The sequence below is a fragment of the Amblyomma americanum genome, chromosome 5 (assembly GCF_052857255.1).
Source record: "Amblyomma americanum isolate KBUSLIRL-KWMA chromosome 5, ASM5285725v1, whole genome shotgun sequence".
Lineage (NCBI taxonomy): Eukaryota > Metazoa > Arthropoda > Arachnida > Ixodida > Ixodidae > Amblyomma > Amblyomma americanum.
This window is the reverse complement of record NC_135501.1, coordinates 150,047,125-150,071,254: the sequence shown is the minus strand read 5'-3', so window position 1 is coordinate 150,071,254 and position 24,130 is coordinate 150,047,125. Positions and strand designations below refer to the sequence as shown.

The 24,130-nt window shown below is 43.7% G+C and overlaps 1 pseudogene; it reads left to right on the top strand.

Annotated features, from left to right (window-relative positions):
- The first annotated feature begins 7,238 nt into the window (after window positions 1-7,238).
- On the top strand, window positions 7,239-21,648 carry LOC144134257 (uncharacterized; annotated as a pseudogene).
- The last annotated feature ends 2,482 nt before the right edge of the window (window positions 21,649-24,130 follow it).

Here is a 24,130-nt window from a genome sequence, read left to right as displayed (position 1 = left end):
TTTTTGAAAACAGCATTTTGTGGTTCCTATTCTTGATTATAAATTAAGCCACAGTATTAACACAGGCATTCCTAAGCCACTACAGTTGGGTTGAAGCCGCGAATCCACTCCAGCTGGCTGATTCATTGGTATTGCGGTGCCTGCCTTAGATGCACTTGCTTAGCAGGCATGGCGATGACTAACTTGAAACACTGACTTACTTGCTTTCAGAAAGGCATCTTGGGGGCTGTTTTTTTATGATTCCGGCTTACGATTTCCCTCACTGAGGCCACAGTTGTACCCACAGCATGATGACGCCCCCTTAAGGCCCAGTCCGCGATTTGGGTTTTCGTCCGTGCATAGCTTTGCTGCATGCCATCAGTGCATAAAAAAACTATTATTGGCCTCAAACATGCCTTTCTGATTTTGCATAGCTGTTTGCAATGGCGGAAAATCTTCAAGCGCCGACCAATCGTTAAAAAGATGACGTTTCATCAAGAACGTCATGACGTTTGCAATGCACTTGACTCAGAGCGTTTGATACAAAAAAGATGTTTGGTATGATTTGATTTGATTTATTTCCACAAACAAGGAGGTAGAAGGTTGTGATGGAAAACAAAGGAAAAAGCTGCGAAGAAGGCAGCTTGACTGGCCCTAAGTTGCGTATATAATTACAGCAGCAGGACAGGAGAGAAACTTGCTAAACAAACACGAAAAAGAAGAAAGACCAAAGGCAAATTGCTAAAAGAATTTTAAAATATGCAAAAATGCACGAAGCGAAGGGAAGAAAGGAAAGGGAAAAAGTACAACTACAATCGTACACAGTCATGAGCGCAAAAACACTTCATACTAATTTCTTGCGGAAGAAGTGAGCGCATCAATATTACAGCTGGAAAGATCATTTACTAAATTGGGCAGACTCTGGCATAACATTTGCTGACCATAAGTAGTAAGTAGGAGATGAACACACCGAGTCTCGGGAGCTCGAGTTGTGTAAGTGACTGCGCGTTTTGTGAGATTAGGGGAGAGCTGAGAACACCAATATTTTTTTACCTCTATTCTGTAAGCTGACAATAAGCGGTGGTTTTTTAAGGCAGGCGATTTCAGGGTTCTAAGCGCACTGAAAAGTGGAGCGGTATACGTAGTAAGCCTCGCCCAAAACATTTTTTTCTGAGAAGATTTATTACTACTATTCAAATAACTTAATTAATTCATGACGTCTGCCAGTGGATAGACGGAGGTCGACAAGTTGAACTAAATTTTGTTGGCTTGTCTAAAGCTTTCGACGCTACACCGCAATGTAAACCAATTAACAAGGTGAAATATTTTAAACACTGGCGTCCTCGTTAAATGAATAGCATGTTCGTTGTTTTGTAGAACGTTTTTGGTTCTGACAACTCGGCGACTTATCCCCCGAACACTACTGTTTGAGGAATTTTTTTCGAGCAAAACAATAACCCCGAAGAAAAAGAGAACCATTGAAAGTTGGTGCGTCAAAAGCACCAGGGCCTTATAAAACACAGCGGAATGCTACGCTTGCCTGGTTGCATTGTCAAAACCTGTGCGACACTCATCGTCTGCGTCAGCTCTTCAACCTCGGCGCGACACGCGTCCTCTGCACCGGCGCAAACCTTTTCAATTACAGCGTCATTGATACCAAGAAAGATTTGGCGCTAGTATCCTCATCAGCACTCATATCTGTTCACAGGCGTTAAAACCATTTATTTCCTTGCATATTCTGCCGCATTAACGTCCTTTATTTCTTCTATATTCTTCTAGCAGATGATAGTGTTCCCTCCAGAGTTCGTTTTTGGCCCACATCTTTACCTCAATAGTTTGCTACTAGGCGCCTGTCTTCAAAAATTCTGCCAAGTGCTGACGATCGCGTCATGTACCGGACTTCTGACACAACTGTTTACAAACTGCTCACACGCTCAAAGTGAGGGCCTGTACAGTTATCACAAGGAATCTATAATAATGACTACCTTCTGGAAAACACTTTCGACGCCCGTTTCTATTCGAACGTGCCTCTCCACCTTTGACAGGTTCATTTCAAGTCAGCACTCATCAAACCCCAACATAGAAGGCCTGAAATGGCTTAAAAAATTGCTTTATACCCACCGCTTATAATCGATGAATATTTACTCTAACTTTAACATGCCTTTAATCTCTACAAGTTCCATGTCGCGAAATTGAAAACTGAAAATTGGTTTTTGGGAAAAGGAAATGGCGCAGTATCTGTCTCGCATATCGGCGGGCACCTGAACCGCGCCGTAAGGGAAGAGATAAAGGAGGGAGTGAAAGAAGAAAGCAAGAAAGAGGTGCCGTAGTGGAGGGCTCTGGAAGAGTTTCGACCACCTGGCGATCTTTAACGTGCACTGACATCGCACAGCACACGGGTGCCTTAGCGTTTCGCCTCCATCCAAACGCAGCCGCCGCGGTCGGGTTCGAACCCGGGAACTCCGGATCAGTAGCCGAGCGGCCCATCTGCTGAGCCACCACGGCGGGTTCATGTCACGAGCCTTTTTTTTCTTTTTATGCATTTTCGCTTTTGCATGCCGCATTTATCCAAAGCGTTAAACTCTTTTGTCTATTTGTGTAATTTAATCACGCATTCTGCAGCCTTGTTGAGTTTGTAGCAGGACTGGGAGAATGGAAAACTGCAAGAATTTCGCAGATAATAGCAGCACTAATACAAAATAATCAATAATAACAAGATGCAATGACCGCCAAGAATTTATATAAGGGTTTAGAACAGACGCAGCGCATTCCAGAGTTCAATGGCGAAAACCAAATTGTTTTATCTGTGTGCATCAGTCAGACAAAAAAAGGAAAAAGGTCAGTCATACATCAAAGTCAGACAAAAAAAGTCAAAGTCACACATCAATTAGTCAGAAAAAAAAGAGGAGAAAATGTTCGTACGAACCTTTTTCCTTTTTTCTTGTCTGTCTGATGCACACAGATAAAACAATTTTGTTTTGGCCATTGAACTCTGGAATGCGCTGCGTCTGTTCTAAACCCTTATATAAATTCTTGGCGGTCATTGCATCTTGTTATTATTGATTATTTTGTATTAGTGCTGCTATTATCTGCGAAATTCTTGCAGTTTTCCATTCTCCCAGTCCTGCTACAAAGTCAACATGGCTGCAGAATGTGTGATTAAATTACACAAATAGACAAAAGAGTTTATTGGTTTGGATAAATGCGGCATGCAAAAGTCAGAGCGGATGACATTCGCTGTGAACCATTTTTATAATGGCCTAGGGAAATTGTTCTGAGGCAGGCTTAAACAGAACAGCAAAAAACAAATGATTATTCTCCTTTTCATAGCCTTCTATTTAAGACACTGCACCTAATCCAACACATGCATAGCGACACACTACTTTCTCCAAATTGAAGAACCTCCGCGTGCATAAAGCTGCCTCCGGAGAAAGAGCAGCTTTCCCGCCCTTTATACAGATCTGCTTTCTTGGTACGTAGCGCTTCAATCTAGAATTTCAAGCAATGCACACTTTACATTTTGATTCGATATGCTCTACAAACAGCGCAATTGGTGCCCAATAAATGGCTCTAATTACAACGTAAATGCTTTGAATTAATAGACGCCTCTATCAGAGGCGCGATATAGACGATAAAAATTGCTAAAACCCCCTTCCAGGATGCCATGTCGGTTCTGAGCGACCTCGCAGCTTTGCTGCGTGTTTCACAGCTCTGTGAAAGTTTTCCTCCGCCGCTTAAGCCTTTCGCAAAAAAAATATATATATTCAAATCAACAATTCATATAGCGGGCAATGCTTAAAAGTACAGGCTGGTAAATATTTAACAGGATGTGATGGAAATCTTTTTCAGCCTTTTCTGACTATTTTTAGCTATTCGTTAGGTTTTCAGCTTTTGTTCGGATAGCTGACTACTGAAGTGTGCGAAAGGGGGGTGGGTTGCAAAAACTGCGACTAAAACAATGATTATGCTATGTCTCCGCAATGCCTGGTAACGAGACAAGGGAAACAAGAAACATGTCTGTCTCTAGACACATCAGTTTTTTCTTCTTGACCTGTCGCACTACTACCTAACGAAGATACCGAGAACTCGCTCTGCAATGGAATGCAGTGGAAGACACTATGGATCTGTTTTACACTTTGCTTTTAAGAAATTTTGGCACTCGGGTGGTTTTTACGTCAGCCATAGTGCTTTCTAATGTGCTGGATTTTGCGGTAATATTTTTTTATTATTTTCATCTGTTACGTCGTAATACACTATCATATAGAGACATTTCGACTGACCGCTTATTACTGTAATAAGGGAGTAATTGCTGACATCCACACGAGCGCAGCCACACGCAAAGAAAAGCTATATAGCTTTCTCAGAAACTCCGTAGTTAAAGAAAAAATTGAGTAATTACTCTCTTATTACAAATGTACCCCACCTTGGGGGTTTCCCCTAAACATTTGACCAGCTTATCGTTGTGTTATGATACATCGTTCTGGCGCACGAAAAACACGGACGAAGGAAGAACAGACACACAATCGCACAACTTTATAACTGTGATGACTGTGATAAATTTCGTTATGCGTTTCCACAGTGAAATATTTCAATTTAAACATGATGCGAAAAGAAGTCGTTGGGCGGGGGCGAACTAGGTAGCTGAAAGGTGATTCTTCGCACCTTACTCGCACGATGCAGGTACTGGTAGGAAAGCACACATTGAGCGTCCAGACTGTCCGACAACCAGAACATTGTGCCTGCATACATTTGTGATGACAAATCACGAAAATGAGCGTAAACAAGGTTCTTGAGAGAAGGTCAAGTATAGTTGAAAATTAGGGTCGAAATCTCTTGCACGAAAGAATTGCCCTCACTAAATACTTCACAAAAATATCGTTTGCCCCTTGAAAGAGCATGCAGTACAACCCGAAAAGCCAACCTTATCTATATATAAAGTGCCCGTAAGTGCCTCTATATCGTGAAGTGCAACAGTAACTGACACACGGAAGTATGGGAACAGCAAACATGCCATTAGCGATGGCCATCGAAAGAGAGCAAGAGTAAAAGCTGCGTTTTTGTTTAACTTTCATTCTCTTTCATGTCTTCCTTAACGGCTACCATCGCAGGTATGGTCCAGGTTATCATCCAAACTTAGACGCACTGCCTGGAGGAATATCGGAGCGCTTGACGGCGTCTTACGGCCATGCATCCGTTTTCTGCAAGCTAAGAATATGGAAAGCGGAGGGCGTGACTACGCTTCCGTAATAATAACGTGACATTTCTTCTCAATAATGAGAGTACAGACATTAGTTTTCAAGCTAAAGCTTCACTGGCATAGCGGGAGCGAGCAAACGGCTCCGGGCAGAAACGTGACGTCACACCCACGTGACATGCCACAGCTACGCCGGGAGTCAGAGCGGCCGCATCCCCTCCTAACGGCGTGGTTGTGGTGTCCACCGAGATACATGAGACAGTAACTTCGCCATTTCCTTTCCTCCAAAACCAATTTTCAACTTCATGCAGCCCATATCTCTCTCTCAACACCGCCATTTACCTGAAAGCGCGATTCAGGCGTCTACTGACCCAGGGAGCCAATTATGCGCCACTCCTTTCCTAAAAACCATCGGAGTCTAGAACGTTGTCAATGCCAACGCCAATGAACGCATCGAACGCCTTCAGTTTTCGGTTTGTATATCTTAGATTAGCTCACCTAAGTCACAACCCCGTTACATGCCACAGCTATGCCGGCAGTCGGAGCGGCCGCATGCCCTCCTTACGGTGCGGTTCGTGTGTCCACCGAGATATGTGAGACAGTTATAGCGCCATTTCCTTTTTTGTAAACCTACTGGGCGCATGGAAGGATGGTAACAATGGTGGTGCTTCAGCGCCAATCTGGAGCACACGGTCAGATCAGCAAAACGGAAATACATTGGCGTGAAGGTACCCGCCGCGGTGGCTCAGTGGTTAGGGCGCTCGACTACTGATCCGGAGTTCCCGGGTTGGAACCCGACCGCGGCGGCTGCGTTTTTATGAAGGAAAATCGCTAAGGCGCCCGTGTGCTGTGCGATGTCAGTGCACGTTAAAGATCCCCAGGTGGTCGAAATTATTCCGGAGCCCTCCACTACGGCACCTCTTCTTCCTTTCTTCTTTCACTCCCTCCTTCATCCCTTCCCTTACGGCGTGGTTCAGGTGTCCAACGATATATGAGACAGATACTGCGCCATTTCCTTTCCCCCAAAAACCAATTATTGGCGTGAAGCCATGTAATACTTCAACCACGCACCATGTTTATTGTCAAATCAAAATTTAAAAGGGACGCTGATATCGAGGAAACCTGCCTGCAAAAAACTCGCAGCGGTGCTTAGAATCCGTAAAAGAATGCGAAAAGTGTGAGGGGAGGGCCACAAAAGGTTGTCTACGTTATTTTATTTTTTGGCCACAATTTGTTCGCAGTGATGTAGAAGCTATTGGCACGACGAAACGCGACGGCTTCCAAGCTTGTTTGTCTGACGACCGAGTGAGAAATGCACGCCTGTGGGAGCTGTCGGCTCCTGCCATCCTCGTCCTCATAGCTTCCATTCCTCTGCAAACAGCATTTCAGATGAGGTGTAACTAGAAAAAAAATCTTGGCGCTGTTTACGGCGAGAAGGCTTGAAATAAACTTTTCACCGTTTCGCCATCAACAGGAAATCTCCAGAATAATTGATAAGTAAGAAAAGTGGCTAGCTTTTGGGAAATATCCTCGAAAATTGACAGTATTGACTTCAGCGATTAAGTTGCACAGAAATGTGGAAGATAAACGCTGCGCACATACATGGCTTCCATAGGTTACAAGAACGTATTCGATAGAGTGAGCTGATCTATACTCATAGATTCATTGCCCGACAATGGCCTTGAAAAGCGTATGTAAATGCTCGCTTCCCTATAGAGAGTTCAGAGCAACCATTGTCAAACAATAAGAAGCACGGCAATTCACTCGAGCTGACAGAAATTTCCTGACTGCTTATCGCGGCAATTTTAAAAGCCGTATTTGGTGGTTGTTTTGTGAAGAATTACGGACTAATTTTCATGCAGAACGTCTTAGTTCCCTCCAATCTGCATGTGAGGCCGCTCCTTTAAGTAACTTAGGAGAATAAGTGCGGCGCTTGATTGCCGACGTAAGTTATAACAATAGGAGTAAGTGCGAATATTTAGTCCTTTTTTGAAACGTGCCGTGCTTGATGCTTTTGTTTGTTTTTTTACAGGATACCGATAAATTTGTTGAAAAAAATTAAAAAATGCAGCGTTATCTGGTGCACGCTGTCATTATCCTCTTGTGCCTGCACAGTCTGATGGAAAGGTATGTAGCCGGGATGTTTCGAACATGATTTCGTCGTCGCGAACTTATGGAGATCTGAAAGCTTTGACGTCTACTTTATGGTCGTGGAGGTACTGAAGAATGAGCTATACGTTGCTCCAAGGAACGCTGTCTGCAGGTGGCCACATTGTACTAGACTGATGCGTGTATGTGTCGTTGGCACTGAGAAATTATGACGCGAGCTCACGTACACCCACTCAGGACATTGTGATGAGCAAATGTTCTGCCTCGTCAGAGTAAACAATTTAAAGGGGATGAAAAAGCCTTAAATGCATGTCGCTATATCGCTTGAGGGAATGCTGACGCACGTACACCTACAGTAGCGAGTTAATAAATTGAATTATTAGACAAAACACTTAATACACATCTTCACACTGAGCTCGCAATATTTCTTCCTTTGTTTATTTTAAAACCCGAGATCTCGCCATTGCGTTGGTTAGGAACCTATAGGAAAAAAATACACCAGCACGAGAACAAATGGTACAAAGATACACTAGGAAAAGTCAAGTTAACAGCCGAACGCGATGGAAGAATCGAAAGCTCTTAAAACAGGTCGATACAAAAGGCAATCTCTGGTATCGTCTTAAATAGCATAAGAGACAACACAACATGAACAACGCTAAAAGGTACCGGCCGAAATGTAGCGTCAGTCATCGCTTTCGCAAGGATTAAACTCTATGACACGTTTTCTGCATTCCAAAATGTCGTCAAAGTGGGTTGAAAAGAGAATGATTCAGTATAGGTGAAGATACTTGTTGGTAATGTGTTCCAACCATTTATTGACAACGCTAGCGATAAGCTGTCCCATTTTACTATGCTAGCAAAAATCGAGCGGGCGTTTGTTCTCATGGCCCATGTGAGCTGAACAATGGGGCAGAGAAGATTTGAGTCCAGGAGAATGGCTGGATGCTATGGTATAACGCATTAAAGAATGAATAGAGGGCAGACTTTCGACGCATTGCAAGATGTTGAAGATTCAGGGTGTACTTTAGTGCTGCCACGCTGCGATGACGTATAATGACAGTCTCCCTGGCTGCTTTATTTTGTACTCCCTCGGGAGAATTTATAACATTTCCGTGCCAAGACTGCCATATAATAAAGCACAATATATATACGCAGCCAAACGCTGAGAATATCAATTAACATACTCCACCAATAAAACCATAGCTCTGAGTACTGAATGCAAAAGTTAAACTTCTTCGGCGATGATGTGTTCCATAAAACTTTTACGGCTGGTCTATGGTGGGCGCGGAGAGAACGGTGGCGCATGCTTTTGTGCGCGTTCGCAATAGTCCATTGGGCATATTTTCTTACGTTTTTAACGGACCCAATGTTCTGCAAAAAGTGGTCTCTGCATGCCCGAGGCAAATAATTTTATTCAATGCAAAAGTGTTGCCTGGAGGACCATGCTCTTCCCCCTACCTGTCACCACTGCAGGCAACATGAAACAACTGCGAAGAACGTAATACAGATAAAAAAAATCAGAAAACATGATCACATTAATAAAAAATACCACAAGAAAAGCAGTTTTACCGGACGCGGTGCGGAAAAAAATGGTGCAGAAATAGCAGATGATAACCATTCCAAAAACCTCTATTAGAGCTGAATACATTTTCTCATTAATATAAACTATGCTGAGGAAAACACAAAGCAAGACCTATCAAGTGGCTCTATTTTGAATGCCCTATACCTTACCCTCTTTTCAAAGGCGGTGGGATCTTTCCTTGACCAACTCAGTATCTCGTGCGTATATATAGATTTGAAAATTTTGGCTGTGGTTTTAGAGATATCGATCCAAGTGCGCAGAAATACTGGCTTTATAAGCAGTTCCCTATAGAATGATGTGGTCGAAATATGTTGGTCGTTCTCTTCTAAGGTTATTGAAAAAAAATGGTTAATTAAACGGCGCACTTAAACAATCGACGCGTGCCGGGAGAGGAGGTGGCGGTGGGTGACTCCCGCTGCCTCTTCCTACGCTCTCGATGCAGGGCGTTGCTCTTAGCCCCAACCTTGTCCGCGGTTGCAGTTCATGAAGTTCAAGGTTCACCCTTCATGAGTTGTCGCCGAAGCCGCTCTCGGTGCTGAGAGGTTTTCGTCGCCCGCTGTACCTCTTTCTCTACGACGTCGATCGGCTTCTCACGCGGCGGCGAGCAAAACTAGTTCTTGTCGACGGCGAGACTGGAAAACACGAGCGCGACGAGTGTCCTTTTCGTTTATTTTGCATTGGCTTCAACCCTTAAAAATCTATGCTTGTGCAGGCTTTCTCCTACTTTCATATATATTTTTATTTTGTCTTTTTTTGACAAGGCTTTAAAAGGATAATAAAAGGACAGCGGCTGCGCCACATGCGTGCGCTGCGTATTCGGTTCATTTTATTTCTTTGGCTGCGAGCAGAGAGAATCTTGGAGGGAATCTCTCATCGAGCACTTCGCTTCCCAGCTGCAGACGCTCGGGAAGGAGAACCTCAGAACCGATTAGACAGGCTCACGGAGCCGATGGCCTTCGTGGCATCGTTAGCCAGAGGTTTGCGGCATCGCTGGGTTTACCTCTTCTTTCACTCTGTCGGCAGCAGCGTCCCTTCTTTTTCTCCATCTACTTCTTCCCCTGTTTGTCCCATTGCCGCCCCTCCACTGGTTACTTTAGCTTTCTCTCCTGGCCGCTTCAATCGGTGACCTTGGACGGGCTTCATCCTCGCGATGGCTCAAGGCGGGCTCTGTACAAACGCTCACGGGCAAAAATGCTATTTTGGAGTCCCCGAATATACCGTGTCAGCATCTCACAGAAGAATGAAAAGCGATTTGGACAGTTTCCTGGTTAAATAACACTCAGAATTTTGATGACAACCCTCGGCTATTTGGGCAACTGACACATTTTTCTTGACGAAGATCATAAACTTGCTACGTTTAAGCCTTCAACAATCACGAAGGTACTCACTGGGTAGCCTGTGGTCTGAAATAAAAAAGAATGTATCTATTGATCATTCATGAAACATATAAATGTTCTCAGACATTTTTACTCACATATTTAGGGAATCATGCCTCGATGAGAACACCAAGGGTTTCTCGACATTGTGCAGTTCTGCAGTGAAGGCGATATGAAGCCAAGGTAGCAAAACTGCATCTATTAGATTTACATCTTTTGCTGTATGCAGGGTGAACGGCTGCAACTCAAAGCTGAGGCCAAATAGGGACCAGCGCAATGATTGTGTCGCAAAAGTAAGTGCCTGGCTCCAGTTTATTCACTGAGGCTTCAACGTTTATTTCGTGCTAAATGTCAATACACTACTGATATCATTGGTGAGATTTCACAAGCGCTTAAATGTTATCAAATATTAAAGAGAGTAGCACGTGCTATCCAAAGATTCATTCCGTGATATGGTGCTTTCAAAAATGGGACATTGAAGGCGAATCTTCCATGAATTTTGTCCATCCTCGACGGGCAACGCATAATTCGCGAATAATCTTAGTTGTGCTGATGACATTGCCTATGTCACTAAGTCAGGGGAGGAACGATACTGCACGATTGAGGATCCAGACAGCAAGGCTGAACTGTGGGTCTTATGATTAATATATAAAATCTGAAGTACTTGCAATATCTTTGGAAGCCCGCATCTCATTACGATAGGCAGCGAAAAACTGAAAGTTGTCAGGGAATAGATATATTTATACCAGGCAGTAACCTCGAACCTAAAACAACAGAGTGAAATAAGTAGTACAGTAAGAATGGGCTGAAGTGCATTTGAAAGGTACTCGCCAGTCATAAATAAAAGCTTACTTGTGTACTTCAAGCAGAAATAATAACAGTTGTAACTTGTTAGTACTCGCATGTGAGGCGGAAACATTAGGGCTAACGAAAGGGCTTGAAACTAAGTTGAGTACAGTGCTACGAGCTAGGGAAAGGAAAATAATTGGTGTAATGTTAAGAGAGAGAAAGACAACAGAATAGGTCAGGGAACAAACCTGACCAAGAAGAATGGGCACAGGTATGACTTGTAATGCGAAGACGAGATCATCGTTTGTCTTTTAGGGTAACAGAGCGGTTTCGAAGTGAAATCTAGCGTGGAGATGGAGACAGTAGGGCGGTCATATGAAATTGGGTTGTTAAGGAGATAAGGTGCCTGAAGATGGCACAAAAAAAAAGGGTTACTTCGTCGGATTGGGAAAGGTATTAGCATTTTAGTGAACGTTGTTGGGGTGATAATAATGACGAGGATGAGAGCAAGTTAGTTGTCCTCTAATAGTGAATTAGCTGAAATGAGACAATTTGCTAAGCTGCTGTTTTGACAGAAGGGTTACAAACTGCAGAACTATAAATGCGGAAACGCAAGTATCGCCTCTACTGGCTGTTCTAAAGGAGCAGTGTGGTTTCTTAAGTTTAAATTTAATGCTCAACGTAACAGAAAAGGATGTCTTACATGTCACAATATTAGAGTACATTTTGCCTCATTGCTTTTAATTCATTTCGGTACGCTCGGCAGAAAACAACAAAAATTAAACAATGAGTGCTAATGAAACTAAGCGACATCGTTCCATGTAATCACCGATGCTACAATTTTTGAATTTCATGGGGACGAAATTTTATATTTTGACTATATTTTCTGAACTAGGTAGAAGAAACGTCTACGAAGTGATGAAGAGCACATCATTTCATTTCTGTCAGTGCACCGCAAAGGGACACTGAGAACAACTGTATCCGGCTTTCGTTTCTAATAGAAATGATTTCTGAAGATGATAGTGAATTTTTATGGCGCAAAGAGATCTGCGGCCGAAGGCCGCCATGACACCAAGGCGGGGTTAAACACCCATTTCCCAAGCATTTCACCCTACATAAGCTGACCGCCAGTTCATGGGAAGCTTGTACCCATTGTATCACTGGTGGATACCCGGCGTCACTGGGGATTTAACCCCACACCTCTTGCATGCGAGGCCGATGGCCAACCACTAGGCCACCGCTGGGGTCAAAAAAATATTTCCACCCTATCTCGCCATTCTGGCTTTGTTCCGCAGCAAAAGATGAATTCATATCCGCGCGATAATTTAATCTAACAATTTTCCCGCCACGCGATTTAAACTCCTGACTTCCGTACCAAAAGGTACTCCGTATCATCATTTAGGATTCTGGGATATTACGCAGCCTTAGGAGTCTATCTGCAAAAATTTCTCTCGACGTAGTAGTATAGCTTGTGGAAGCAGCCTGGGGTTCCTACACGTGTATTTTGTTTATTTTTTTCCATCTTTGTAGCTCATAAAATCTTTATTTTCACTAAATATAGCCCATTTGTTATTTGAACCCGATGGCCCATTGATACAGGGCTATTTCAATTGGCTCTTTATGTCCTTTTAGCAACGTAGAAGCCGGAAAGAAGGGGAAAATATGGCACGCGACTGTATGCAAACGTTGATTCGCTCATATACTGGTAATGAATCGAAAGGACGTGCCTGTTTAATCCGCTAGTTTCTAGGCCAGGCTGTTGGGTAGGGTTGGACCTCGGCACTAATTTTATTGACCTGGTCGCAACGCCCATGCTCTTAATGGCTCATTTCGCGTCTCGTGGAGCTGCTCTCATTAGCTGCTCCTCTTCCATGGACATCGCACTCGGTTTTACTCGCCTTAGTCGGCGCTCTACTTGCGTTCAGTCGCTGCTCTTGTTCATCCTGGGAAGCTCCCGTTGGAGAGATAAGCGACCTTTTATATCTCTTGACCTATAGGCGCATTTTGGTGGGCCGGACGAATGGATGGTAGATCACGATGACAACGATTCAAAATGCATAATACGTGAGGCAACCAACGGGAACAGGTAGCGCTAGACGCTGTGCAAATGACTGAATAGCCTAAAGCTCCGAAAAAGTTGCTTCTCTAGGGCCTTTGTCGTTTCCTATTTGCTCGAGTACTGGCGTGGTGGCAATTGAGTTCTGCTGCATAAAGTTGCACGAGAAGTTTTGCGATGTCCGAAATTTTTTAGGCTTCACACTCGCCCCATGGGATCCAGTGGCTCCGGAATAAGTTCGCCTATAAATTTCGTGAAATCATTAAAACACTAATGGATTGAGAGCAATAAGAACGTTATGAAAAATTCAATATCATAAGTGAATAAGCAGAAACAAAGCATCACAAGGTAGAGATAAACGCTGTTCGATAATAGCCCTCCTGAAATGAAAAGAAAAAAATTTTAATTTGAGGAGATGCGTAATGCGGGCCACCGAATGTCATTGGCCTCTTGAAGAAATGAGTTGATTCCACGGCAAGATAATGTTCGAAGAGGCCTTCTCAGATTTTCGCGCTGAGAACAAATTAGGGGGCCCAACTAGGGATAGGCTGGGGTGCAGCTGGAGAAATACAGGTATTAGGGGAGGTCGCTGGGGAGGCTTTTGACCAGCACTGGATATAATCGGGCATGATGACGAATGTAGTAGTTTGAGTTCGCACTCTGCGAAGGCATGATGTGAGCTCGATGGTTCTTGCCATTACCCGCGTTCGAAATCGAGGACCACCCATCTCTAAGCACTTACGGAGCCTATATTTTATATCGTGATAGATAAGCGAAGATTAGGATTGGGTGCCAGTAGAGCACAAAGCTCACCTACTATATCACCCTTCGTTAAAGTGCGATCATTCTATCCCAGGCCAAAAGCGCCATGTAGGCCTTGGTACGCGTTATGCTCGGAAACAAACCGAGTCTGTTTCTCAGGAGCAAATCCAGTGATATATTGGCTTAAGTATAGCGAAGCTTCCCGCATTTGTACAAAAGTATGATTCTGCTTAATGGCACAAGAAATGTGGAGTCTGGGTGCTATATGATAACGAGTTTTGTATTGCAGGACTGTGTGAAAGGCAAATGCGTTGACTTCGGATGTGATGGCTGCATAGGCTCAAACCTGTGGTGTCACGGATACTGCACCTTGACTTGAAGCAATAAAATATATCAAAATAATTACGATTATAAAAGACGACCGTGTTTTTCTGCTTCATTCAGCTGCTTCTTTGTTGCCGCATCTGTGATGTTTGCAGTTTTACATCATCATCCCTGTCAAAAAAAAAAAATATGCCGGAAAAATGCCCTCACTGCGACACACCCGCTTCTGACACCCCACCACCACCTTTTGTGGACGTGCCCAGGAACTTCGCTGGTGCGTGCTCGCGTTCTTCAATAGGCAGGCCTGTCCTCAAACAATGACTCCGATTTCCACTTGTGATAACGAAAAACAGTTACAGCCGAATATTATGTGACTTTTTATACAGAACCGGACTTCATGCCTTTATGTAATGTCTTAACGTATTTCGTTCGTTAATATCATCACGTTTCATGCCGCGCGGCACATTTAGCATCCCAAAAAGTAATAAATGGCTGCTATACCCAGCAAATTCTAGACCAAAGCATTTTTGAGCTGGAATCCATTTATGAACGCAATTTTGTCATATAATTTAAGATTTCACTACAACAATCAATATATCCGTAGATCACCCGACGACAGTCTTGTATTTTTTTTCTATTCGCGTTTTTGCAATCATCAAAATCGTTCCTCATTATTTTCTATGAGAATCTTCGGTGTTTGATGCGATTGCTAGAGGCACTTCAAAAGAGATATTTTGCTACATATCAGAATAGTGGGCCATTACCTTCAATGTTTCTATAATAGTGTTTCACAATTTTATAATTTTCAAAATTATTGCCCGAGAAAGCTAGACTTGCGGCGCCTTAAGAGTATGACGCGATAGTATTAACGGGTGAATGCCTACATATGCGGAATTAGTCAATCTCTACTTTACATCGATAGATCACTGTAAACCCTGGCACCATTTCTGGCGCAGTGATGCAGCGAGTAAGCGATGCTCCAATGCCTTGCGATGGCACGTACTGACTTTGGAAGAGATTGTGAGACCCATATTGTTCTTCCGGAGCAACCTCTCACGAGCAATAATTAATTTAACCGCTGCCTCCCACAGTGGGCAGTGTGCTCACAATCCGGTGGACAGGTTGTGAGGACCATTTTTCAACGATGGCGGGTTGCGCACAGCCAATCACAACCTTGTGCACCAGGCTGGCTATAGGGTTGCTACTCTAGGTGGATTGGACGGCCACCTGGGCTACCCTCTCCAAGCTGATTTTTGCTCACAACGACGAAGACGACGCCTGATTTTCTCCATAACGGAAGGCGTATCGCTATCGCGTTAAAGATTAAATTATTAAGCCTAGATACATACCTCACCCGTCCCCCTCCTTTCAACGGGGTCGCCGGACGACCGACAGGGTTTAGCGGAGCAAGCGCTGTTTTAATTCTTGATCATTAGCGGGACTACGGCGAGAATTATAGGTGTGCTAGTGAAGGTGTGCCGCCGAGGGAGGCAGCGCCGTGAGAAAGGAGTTAAATAGAAGGATGGGGAATATTGGAGAGGAACAAGAGAAGTGGTGCGGGGTCGTGACAAGCATGTCATAAGAAATCGCCAAACCGGAAGCGGGTAGTGACGTCACGGATCCGGAAGAATGCGCGCGTGGTTACCTATGCAGAGGATAAATGAGTCAATATCCGAGATTACCGTCGGATAGACCCATCGATCTCTTGTTGATTATTATTTGGTTAGCATTAACAGGGCCATGAAAGCGAAAACCGTCCGGCTGCGTCGGCGTGCGTATATGTCAAGTCCCCATACGCCAACCGTGGCAGATGATGTTCAAGGGGATTTCTCACTTTCCGTATGCCACCTGTCAATTGTACTCTCTCCCCATCTTCCCATTTGGAACCTGCCAGACGCCGGATGGATTATGACTGATGAAAATAAACATAAATAAGAAAAAAATACTGGGACATCAGCAGATCTATGTGCAAAATAGACAGCCCCACGAAGAACTATAAGTTCAAGAATGACACATATGGTGGCTATTCCTTGTCGCATTGCTTTGTAAAAGGAACATGGGTCTCACAAGCGCTACCCGCGGCTGTGTTTGAGACAGCCACCTGCCGGCGCAGTGGCGCGTCTCTTCTGCGCTGCGCCACTGCGCCGGTGGTGGACGCGGACTCGAATTGATCTTCCATGCGACACATTTTGCGTAGTTGTCCAGAGGGAATTGGGATGTAATCAGATTTGGAATAGTTTTGGTAGTGAAACAAAATGGTGTAAGATTTAGAACAGAATCAGAATAAGAATGTATTAGCGAGTAAAAAAAAAAGAATGCTGTCGCATTTCCTCCGCATCAATCTATTGATCGCGTCTATTTTTTTTTAGTGGGGCTTTAGGAGTACGACAGAACAGCGCTATCAGAGAGGACGAAAGAGGAAAGCAAAGGCGCGCATGCTGTCTCGTCCGTCCTGTCTATTAGCCCTCTTCAGTCGTTTCCATCGACATGCGCCAATGAGCCCGACTATACCCTGTTCTTTAGCAGTAACCTCGAATAAAGTTTCTGTCCCTCGATTGCTCGACTTTGTGCAGCCGACTTTAACATAAAAGCATTTTTATGTTGCTCATGGTGAGAATTTCAAACGCGCAAATATAACAAACAATTCAGTAAAAACCGTTTGTGAGGCGAAAACACTTAATAAACGCAATTTTTGCATAGATTGTACGATTTCACTGCAACAATCAATATATCCCCAGATCTCCCGTCGGCAGGCTTGCTTATTTCTGTTAACGCTCTTGCTATCGTCCGAAGCGTTCCCCATTCGTTTTCTATTGCAGTCTTTTAACTGCTCGATGCGAGCGATTGAAAAATTCAAAAGAATGATTTTGCTACACATCTGAACAATGAATTATCATTTTCAGAAAGACCTTACAATTTTCTGATAATCAAAATTTTTACTGAAGGATGTTGAACTTGTGGCGCTGGACATGTGCGCTAGGCGGAAGGAAGAACGAAAACTGCAGAGGAGGGCGACAAGTTGATCACGTAGTACGGGCGGGAGATTTTATTTATTTATTGTTTAGTTATTCAATACTGCAGGCCTTACTGCCTAAGCAAGAGGGGAATAAGAGTTATGGAAATAAAACACAAATGGCAATCACACGTGGCAAATACAGTTGTTCCAGGCACAGAATAAAGCGAAAACAGTCACACAACTCTGATCGTATCTGAGCGAAGGACGTGGAAATGCTTAAAAAACGAATTGAAGACGTACGCAACAGTTAGACGTCGAATATAGCAACACAAAAAAAGCATAGCAAATGCGAAGTATTAAAATGCAGAAGATGTGGGACGCTATCAAATTAAACCTTCAATGACATCAATGCTGCCTAGTAGTGATTGTGGTAGGCCATTCCATTCGGTTATTGCTCGAGGGAAAAAGAGTATTTAAAAACGTTTGTTCAGGTTATATATGGAGTTAATGAAGTTAGTCATGGTGTCGCTGACTTGTTTTGCGTGCAGTAAGTGGTTTTATATACGGGCGGGAAGTTAGAGCGAGAAAGATATTTTAGCGCGACAGCGTTAAGGAGCTCGTGTCGCAGAAAAGCCGGTGTCGGCGTCGGCGGCGTTGGCCGTGAGCGAAAAATGGCGCGCCTCGGTAGACACCTGAACCGCGCCGTAAGGGAAGGGATTTTACGTCCCTTACGGCCTGGTTTGGGTGTCCAACGAGATAAGTGACACAGGCGTCCTTGCTTTAAATTGTCCAGCGGGCCACGCGTCGCGCCGAACGGGCGATGGCGTTATGTGCACTCCTTGACAACGCCTCAACACGCTGTCGCGTCTCACTCTTAAAGACGAAGCTTAGGCGTCCTTCAAATATTTAAGAAGGAAGATAAACTTTAGACGCTGTATTTTTCTTCTCATTTCAATTGTCTGGATTCCATGTTGCCTCATTAGAGCTGTAATTAGTTACAGGGTACTTCGAAAGATAAACCTCACTGCCCGACACTATTTTCTCAAGGGCGTCGATGTTAGCTGTAGTGTAGGGGTCCCATGCAATGCATGTATATTCGAGCTTTGGCCTAATTATTCATTTGTAAGTTAAAAGGTTACTTTAGGCAAGAGCATGCTTTAGTCTATGGCGTAGAAAGGAAAGTTTCTTGAAGGCACCGACGCATACATTAGTTATGTGAGGATTCCAGTTGAGACTATTTATTTGTTAACGTGACACCAAGGTATTTATATTCATTCACTGCGGTTGGCGGTTCTGTGTCTAGAGTGTAGAGAAAAGAAACGTTATTTAGCTTCTTGGTTATTTTCATGCACACAGTTCTTTTAACGTTCAGTTTCATGTCCCAAAGGTTGCACCAGGAAACAATATTTTGAAAATTATGGTCCACCTGATCATCCTGGCTGGACACTTCCCAGGAAGAGAACACATTCATCTGTGAACAACGTACTTTGTACGTGTTCTGTAATCACTCTCACAATACCAATAATGTGAATCAAAAATAGCAAGGGTCCTAAGACACTGCCCTAAGGTACACCAGAAGTGACTGGAAGCTCACGGGAGCAATAAGTATCGATATTAACAAACTGTCTACGATCTGTAAGGTAAGCCGGGATCCAGTTAATAATGAAGGAAATATTAATCGTTTCAAGTTTATCAATAGGCTTATAGTGAGAGACAAGATCAAATTCTTTCATGAAGTAAAAAAAATTGTCCATTTGGCTAGATTTGTCGATAGTTTGAACAAAGGAATGGATGATAGTTGCCATCTGTGTGACCGTAGAGAAAACTTTACGAAAGCCGTGCTGCGCAGGTGAAAGTATATTGTTATCGTTTAGAAAAGTTAAGACGAAGTTAGCTATGATTTGCTCAAGCATTTTGCAACAGGATCAGGTTAACGATATTGGGCGCTGGTTAGTAACCAATAGAGCCTCCCCTTTTTAGGCACTGGCACTACATGTGCCGTTCGCCAGTCTGGGGACAGGGCCGCTGAAGACAGTGACGCACGAGAAATTACTACAAGGAAATGCGATAGTATTTCTTCGTATGCACATATAGAAGAACTTTTGATATATTATCTGGTCCAGCTGTAGATTTTGTATTAAGGATAAGTGGCATAGTAATCACGCCCTGAGATGATACAAAATCACGTGGTAAATTGCATGAAGGCGAAAAAGGTAGTGGGTGCTCTTCTCCAGTTCCAAATACACTGTAGAAAAGTGAATTAAAATGCTCTGCAATACTTTGCGCTTCAACAACAAGGGTGCATCATTGAATACCTGTTTCTCTGATTTCTTTTTTTTGCTGATACTTCCAAAACTTTGAATTCAATTGAATTTGAACATTTATTTATTCCACACAAAAAGTGAAAAGGGAGGGTGGAGAAAAAGCTGTTTTAATACAGCTTGTCAGCGCTCCATCCCCCAAAGGCAAAGGCAACAGTAACAGCTTGCATTTATCCCGTCACAAGAGTACATAAAAAAAGAATAAATACTGCATACAAGACTACAGGTTTCAAAGCCTGGAAGTTTACAAAGGCACTAGGCAAAGGACAATCATTTTTTTTCCTTTTTTATTACAGCGAAAAAGAATATAAAAAATGAAAGATTCCGACAAATATACATGGAAGAGAGACATACATACGCAACGCATCTGTTTAATGCGAAAACACTAATAATTTCAATGAAATGAAAAACTTATCCACATTGATCATTTCTCTTGACATCACAAATGTTCACTATGACATGATAATATCAGTGAAATGCGGTTGTTTTTAAGCCTTTCCACATCCACGCCTTCCGAGTGGAAGCGGTTAAGAATGCTTGGCAGCGTGTGCGCGATTCTTTGTTGGCCATAGCATGTACGCGAAAAAGGAATGTTGCAGGGTACCTGATGATGATAGGGATAGCCGCTGTGCGTGCTCTCTAAGTTTGCCTGTGTTAGGAATGTCTCAAGTGGTGGGCTCGGTGACGGCACCACAGCGCAGCCACCTAATCCGCTTACCTTTGCGATGCAGACGACCGTCCTCGCATTTGCCAACCTGCTGCTGCCGTCCCTGGCAGGCCTGTCTACGGGGGCGTCATCGGTGTGCGCACTGCCATACACTGGGATGACCCGGGCTCCTGCCATCTACCGCCCGACGAGTGCTCGTCCCTACTGGATGTGCCGCCAGAGGAGCTGCACACACCGGAAATCACAGTACCATGGGTGGCCACATCGACATCAGCAACAATGCCAACATGTATAAAAGAGCTTCACCCGCTGACACCGCTTCGTGGGCTCGGTGACTGCACCACAGCGCAGCCACCTAATCCGCTTACCTTTGCGATGCAGGTCAGTACATCGTATGCCCTCTTCGCTAAAAAATCCAGTAATTATATTTTGGTGCAGTTTCCGAGCCCGCACTGCTGTGTCGCCATTGCCGTTGAGTGTGCTCACGTAATTCATTCTTTGCTCATGCTATCAGGTGATGTTGAGACTAACCCTGGTCCTGAGGAAACGCTGCTGTACTCGCTGAACTACAGAAGCTAAACGCGGGACAGACCCTGTTGATTACGGAAATACAGGGCCTCAAAACACAGCTGAACACAACAAATCAAACCATAGCAAGCCTAGATAAACGAATGACCGATCTCGAAGCGCATTACCAAACACTTCTTCACCTCAGAAACGATATTAAAATAATGCAGTCAACCATAATCAACCAAGCTAAAAAGATTGAAGAACTAGAAACACGCCTGGATGACGCGGAAAACCAATCACGTCGGAATAACCTCATTTTCTATGGCATCCCTGACCCTGCTAGCGCTGAAACGTGGGCTGAGTCAGAAAAACTTATCATTGATGTTTGCCGCAATAATCTTGATATAACCTTGGAACCTAACGACATTGAAAGAGCGCATCGCCTCGGAAATCATTCAGCCGACCGAACTCGTCCCGTAATCGTAAAATTCCTATCTCATAAAACCAAAGACGCACTGTTATCAAATGGCCGTAAATTAAAAGACACAAACTACAGTATTGGAGAGGACTTTTCCCGCACCGTTCGACACGCGCGTAAACAGTTACTAGTGTTTGCCAAAGCCAATTCTAACAAGTACTCCTTGCGCTTCAAAACCCTGCACATCGGCTCAAAACGCTATGTATTTGACGCATCATCCCAAACCGTTAAGGAAATAGCATAGCAATTGCCCCGTCACAAAACTTTAACAAATCGTCGACCCGCTCCACCGCACAATGTTCTCTCGTTTTCGATAATATTCACTAACATCCGTAGTCTTCTTCCAAAGCGCGAACTCATATCAAACATCATGTCGTCATCCGGAAGCAACATACTAATACTAACAGAAACTTGGCTAAATAGTGACGTAACGGATGCGGAAATTTTGGCCGATTTACCCAACTTCGAAGTGTATCGAAACGATCGGAAAGGCAAACGGGGGGGCGGTGTTCTCGTTGCCATTCATCGAGGCATATCATGCTCTGTTGTTGACGTCGCATCCGACATTGAAGCCATATGGCTCATCTGTCGTGCTCCCCCTGTAACAGTTCTGATTGGCGTTTGCTACAGGCCCCCCAGACTAGTCCAGACTTGCCACGTCATCTGAACAACATCCTTCATAAACTTGTTTTCACGTATCCAAATGCCCGTATTCTTCTTTTTGGTGATTTTAACTACCCGGATATTGATTGGCAGAACATAGCTAGTTCCATAATAACGTGTCATGCAGAGGCGAAGAACTTCATCGATGTCTGTTTAAATTTTAACCTCACTCAATTAATTTCCCAACCAACCCGTGTCTCACGAGAATCAGCAAACACACTCGACCTGATACTAACAAGCAGCCCCGAGAATGTATCATCCATCAGTTACCTTCCTGAAATCAGCGATCACAAAGTCATGCACGCTTTATTCTCATTTACCTCGACTCAAAAACAGATATCCGATAAAACAATACACCTCTACGATAAGGGTAACTATAATGCAATAACTGAAGAACTTAACACCTTTTTTCCTGAATACGTATCCGCATTTCACACTCGCTCAATTCATGAAAACTGGCTGATATTCAAGAACAAATGAAATCATCTCACTAATATGTTCGTACCAAGAATTACCTTTCATACTAATCGCAATAAACCATGGTTTACCCAGCACTTAAAACGACTCGAAAACAAAAAGAAACGATTGTTTCGTACCGCCAAACGAAACGACACGCCTGCCGCATGGGGAAATACTTCGAGGCCGAAAAATCATACCTACTTTCTGTTCGTAACGCCAAGTACTCATTTTATCACAATGACTTACCAAACTTACTTATAAGAAACCCCAAGCAATTCTGGCAAGTTTTAAACCCAACACATCCTCCCGATATTAAACTGACGAATGATTCACATGAAGCAGTGACTGACCATGATTGCGCAGAAATATTTAACCATGCATTCATATCTGTGTTCACTACCGAACCCAACGCACTTTCACAATTACCACCCTTTAACTTAGAAACCCCCATGCCGGCAGTCACGTTCGTCGAAGAAGGCATTTCATCCATAATTCGTAATATGAAACTTTCATCGTCAGCTGGTATGGACCTGATTAATTCAAAACTATTGAAAAACGTGGAATCAATTTGTGCATCATATTTATGTCTCATTTTCTCACAGTCACTCTCCTTAGGAATTTTGCCTCTTGATTGGAAAACGGGGAAGGTCGTTCCAGTCTACAAATCAGGTAACAGAGACTCGCCCTTGAATTACCGCCCCATTTCATTGACTAGTGTGCCTTGTAAAATCATGGAACATGTCATCTACTCACAAGTCGTAAACTTCTTGGACCGAAACCATTTCTTTCACCCCTCACAACATGGGTTTCGTAAGGGCCTCTCTTGCGAAACCCAACTAGCGCTTTTCCTTCACGACTTGCACACTAATCTAGACCGTAATATGCAGACAGACACCCTCTTTCTTGATTTCGCCAAAGCTTTTGACAAGGTTCCCCGCCGCCGGCTATTACTAAAACTCTCAAAGCTGAACCTACCCCCCAATACTCTCAAATGGATTGAAGAATTCCTAACTAACCGTTCTCAGTCAGTCTATCTTAACGGCCATCTGTCTACATCTCTCCCGGTTACTTCAGGGGTCCCACAAGGTTCTGTCCTCGGTCCCCTCCTATTTTTAATATATATTAACGACTTGCCCCTGCATGTTTCCTGTAGTATTAGAATTTTCGCAGATGATTGTGTTATTTACCGCACCATTGATAACTGTCACGATCAATACACTCTTCAGACAGAGCTTAACAACGTACTAAATTGGTGTGATAACTGGCTAATGTCCCTCAATCCTACTAAATGTAAACTCATGTCCTTCACTCGTCGTCACAATCCATATCTCTTTCATTATCCAATTTCTAACACACAGATTGAGCAAGTACAATCATATAAATATCTAGGAGTCACCCTCTCTTCTAATCTATAATGGCAGGTTCATATTGGTAACATCATTTCAGCATCAAACAAAACACTCGGTTTTCTAAAACGTCACCTTCGTCTTGCCCCACCAAATGTTAAATTGCTCGCGTATAAATCACTTATAAGACCCAAATTAGAATATGCATCCCCCATCTGGAGCCCACAACAAGCATATCTAATCCCCGCATTGGAAGCTGTGCAGAATCGTGCTGCCCGATTAATTCATTCCTCATACTCATATGACGTCAGTGTCTCATCCTTGAAAGCTACATCCGGACTGCCACCCCTCTCTTTTCGTCGTCGCATTAGTAGCCTCACCCTTTATCACAAATTCTTTTGTTCTTCTCTCAATCAAGCACCGTATATCGCCGCCGCATCACGCATATCTCACCGCACCAGTCATCCCCTTCAAGTTCCCCGCCCACTATCACGCACTACTACGTTTTCAGCTTCGTTATTTCTTCGAGCAGCCACGGACTGGAACGGCCTACCCCATG